This window comes from Malus domestica, chromosome 03 (genome assembly GCF_042453785.1).
Source record: "Malus domestica chromosome 03, GDT2T_hap1".
Classification (NCBI taxonomy): Eukaryota; Viridiplantae; Streptophyta; class Magnoliopsida; order Rosales; family Rosaceae; genus Malus; species Malus domestica.
In genome coordinates, this window is record NC_091663.1 from 23,967,504 (window position 1) to 23,972,098 (window position 4,595).

At 41.1% G+C, this 4,595-nt stretch overlaps 1 pseudogene; it reads left to right on the plus strand.

Moving 5' to 3' along the window:
• The first annotated feature begins 1,073 nt into the window (after positions 1-1,073).
• Positions 1,074-3,576, plus strand: LOC139194485 (uncharacterized; annotated as a pseudogene).
• The last annotated feature ends 1,019 nt before the right edge of the window (positions 3,577-4,595 follow it).

Below are 4,595 nucleotides of genomic sequence, written 5' to 3' on the forward strand. Positions count from 1 at the left end.
AAGGCCATGGAAAGTGTAGTTGATCTCCACGTGTCATGTGCTTTCGAGCAGAATGTTTGTGCTCTTGTTTTGATAACTAAAACCTTATTTTGCTTGTGTTTGGTTAAATGGAATGCCCATATTTTGTAATCGAGATTCTATAGGTTATATACCTTATGGATGGTAAAATCTCTTATGTTTTCCAACTTCTTAAGGATTATTTTGTGGAATTGTATTGAGATTATTATAACATTATGAAAAGTATGTAATTATCTTGAGCATTTTTTATGAGTATTATGAACATGTTTCTTATATTAATGCACTGCTTTGGAGACAATAACACCATGAACATTTGTCAAATTATTAATTTGTTAGAGAAAATAAAAATGGTAGTACATGCTTCAAGAAAAAAACTAACTTAGCTACTTATGAAGACAATAACACCATATGTCATTTCTCATGCATATGAATGAGAAGGAAAAATAAAATTGAGGATAGGAATTACCGAATTAGTGGGAAAATATAGAGGGAGAATTTTATTTTTTTATTTATTTTCAGTTTTTTAATCATGATGTGCACATGATCTCATCTACCAAAAATATGGATTGACAAAAAAAAAAAACAGAAATATGGATATAATATATAAAAAAAACTAACGGTAAGAGACAAATCGGCTAAATAAATTAGTTTGAATCCTTAATTTTTTTAATAGAAAAGTTAAGGGAGAAATTGAAAACTAAGTGAAAGTTTGTAAAACCGACAGTTTACTCTTTTGGTATTTAACATAGATTACCAGAAATTTCACCCCTCTCTTTCAAGTTTCCAGAATATCGCAACGAAAAGCTCACGATACTGTTCACTTTAACAAAAAATCATATTTTTACACTAAAAAATCAATCATGATATTATTTACTTTACCCTTTATTTTATCTTTATCGTTAAAATTCAAAGTTTTGAAGCCTTTCATTAGTTTTTTTATTTTTTTTATTTCTCTGTATTTCATTTCGGAAAAATGCCTACTTTTTGATTTCTGCGAACTCTTTCACTGCCCACTCGAAAACATTAGATATAGAAAACCCTATACCTTCGAAATAATGGATGAAGGCGACGGGGCTGATCAGATGGATCAGTTCCACCGGCGATCTCGGAGGTGGCCGATGATGATTTTTTGGCCGAGGAGGACGACGATTACGAGGACCTTTACAACGACGTCAATGTCGGCGAGGGGTTTTATCAGTCTATGAGAAAGAACGAGGAATCAGGGTTTAGGAATGAGGTGGTGGAGAAGAATAACGTTGAGGTTGAGTCACCGGATGTTGCTCCGTCGGAATCTCAAGGTGGTCCGAGACCGGGTAGTGGTGAGGAGACGGTGGGGTGGGGTGGGGGTGATGGAGGGGTTAGAGGTTCTGAGTTTAATAATCAGAACCTAGGGTTTAGAGGGAACGATATGGGTGTGAAAGGGAGCAGTGGGTTGGGGCCAGTTGGGGGCGGGGGAGGAGGTGGGATTAGGGTTGAATTAGGGCAGGCATCGAGTAAGAAGAATGAGTTTGAGCAACAAAGTGGGAATAATAGTGGTGTTGGAGTGCAAGGGATTGTTGCTCAGCAGCCGCTGCAACAATTGCAACAACAACATCAACCACAATCTCATCTGCAATAGCAACAATTTCATGGTGCTGCTGCTGTTGGGAATGTGGGGAATGACGGCATGTTGAGGCAAGCTGGTGGTGTTGGAGGTGGTAATATGTACGGAATAGGTGGGAATAGTGGTCCGGGAGGAGGATTTGGTGGTGCCGCTGGTGGTGGAGCGGGGACAATATTAATTGTGGGTGATTTGCATTGGTGGACTACAGATGCAGAGCTGGAGGCAGAGTTATGTAAGTATGGACCTGTTAAGGAAGTGAAGTTTTTCGATGAGAAAGCAAGTGGAAAGTCAAAAGGGTATTGTCAGGTTGAGTTTTATGATCCTAATTCTGCCACAGCCTGCAAGGAAGAGATGCATGGTCATGTTTTTAATGGGCGCCCGTGTGTTGTAGCGTTCGCATCCCCATTTAGTGTTAAGAGAATGGGGGAGGCTCAAATAAATAGGAACCAGCAGGTAACCCAAACTGCAGTGCCTCAAATTGGTGGGAGGAGGGGGTCCAATGAAGCCGGGAATAAAACTGGTGGGAGTAACATTTCAACTGGCGGGAATTATCAAGGTGGGGATAACAATAGAGGTTATAGGAGAGGTAACTGGGGGAGTGGTAATACTCAGGGTATGGGAAATACAGGACCAGTTGGACCAAGGAATAGGGGTGCGATGAATGGAATGGGTATAATGGGTAATGGTGGAAATGGGTTTGGGCAAGGTACTGGTGCAACCCCTCCTATGATGCACCCTCAGTCAATGATGGATTAGGGTTTTGATCCAGCTTTTGGTGGACCAATGGAGAGAATGGGAAGTTACGGAGGCTTTCCTGGTGCTCCTACGCAGGAATCTTGTCTTCATTTCCACCTGTGGGGAATGTTGGGCTACCTGGAGTAGCCTCTCATGTGAATCCTGCATTTTTTGGAAGAGGAATTCCCATGAATGGAATGGGAATGATGCCCAAATCAGGTGTTGATGGGCGTAATATGGGGATGTGATCCGACCCTAGTTTGGGTGGATGGGCTGGTGACGAGCATGGTGGTGGCAGAGCTGGGGAGTCTAGTTATGGCGAGGAAGCTGCTTCTGACCATCAGTATGGTCAGGTTAGTCATGATAGAGGAGGTGCATGGCCAAATGGCATGAAGGAGAAAGATAGAGGTTCAGAGAGGGACTGGTCTGGATCTTTTGATAGAAGGTATCGGGATGATAGGGATCAGGGATATGAGAGAGATGTGCCTAGAGAGAAAGAGGTGGCTCATGACCATGACTTCTCTGAAAGAAGGTATCGTGATGATGTTGATGTTAGTGGAGGACGGGACAAAGAGCGTGATAGGGGCCGAGAACGTTCTCGAGATCGCGATCGGGAACGTGATAAAAATCATGAACGAGACTGTGACAGGCACAGGGAAGACAGAGGCAGATATGCTGATCATCATAAGTACAGAGACCGTGAGCGGGAACATGATGATGAATGGGAACGGGGACGGTCATCCAGGCACACTAAGGCACGTGTATCTCAAGATGATGACCATCGGTCAAGATCAAGGGATGCTGATTATGGGAAGAGAAGGCGGCTTACTTCTGAGTAACTGCTCTACTTCTTACTGTTCTTTACTTTCTATTGAGAAAGAAAGGCAATAGAGTAAAACGAACTGCTGGCTTTTGGTTTGCCGTGCTTATTTGGATTCTCTTTCAAGTGGTGTTTTTGGGTCCTTAATTCATCCAATGGCTGCTCTCACTTCATTGCGTAGATTTTTTTTTTGCTTCTGTCTGGCTGGAGCAGAGTTTAATTCTCATGTGGAAAAGGTAAGCCTTTAAAATTCAATTTAATTTTCATCTGTGCTTGTATGTTTGAAAATTGTTCTATTGTCTGTTTTGAATGTGTCATACAGATATTGGTGTTGTGCTTTTATTATGCACGATCACTCTTATTCCAGTTTAGTTTGGAGCTTAGTTTATTTGTTGTGTCAGATTTTTATGTCCTTGCTCTAGTATCACCATACCTTTTAGTTCTTACTGATGTTAAATCACTTTTTTGACTTTGCCTACTTTGTAGATTTGTGGTATTTACAACTTAGAGTCTCTTACGAGCATTTTTTAGTGTTTTCAACTTTACTTTATTGCTATGTTTATTAGAAAGAATGCTTTCCTCTCCCTCTTCAAAGAAGGGAACTTCAGATGGGAGGTTGTAACCGCCAGCATTTTGTGGTCCCTTCTTCCCCCACTGAGGTTTTCCTTCCTTGCGAGCAGCCATCTTTAGGTCGCCCATTCTAAAAGGAACAATGCTGTAAATTGGAAAAGTTCAATAGCAACCAAATTTCTGTGACAGGAATGAAAGATTTTTGGCATACATGCACTTGTCATAGCACTGGAATTCACCGATTCCAGGAAACTTCCATCTACCATCACCAAGAGGATGTGCAGGATATCTGTGTGAGCAATGTAACAATGTTGCATAAGAAATCATTGGACTGGCTTCATACTTGTGGTTCTAGTGTAACAGTAACATACTTAAGTTCACCACCAGGAGTTCACCGGAAGGACAAAGACCAACACTAATTTCGACTATCACAGTTCCGATTAAGGATTCAAATTTCTTAGCAAAACCTGACATGAAATCTTTCATAACATTGGAGGGCAGTCCGGCCGCAAAAGAGAGGAACTGGTCAACTCCCAGTGTAAGATAATCATCATTGGAAAGTCCATTTTGATCCCATAATATATATGCTTATTCTGATCACCAATATGGGAGGAATAAAGAGGAGGTCAGCTTCTTTATCTAAATTCAGGATTCAAACCGATGGGCGTATGAAGGCCAAACTAGGGTTTTTCTTTCACATCCCTTTGCAAAGATAAACTTTTTACGCACATCAAAGCTAGAATCAAGTATGCTAAGGGAAACATAGTACCATAGCATGTTTCTTTTGTCACAACAGAAAAGTATGGCCGGGTAATTAAGCATTCCAATACAGCCATGTGCACTTTACCA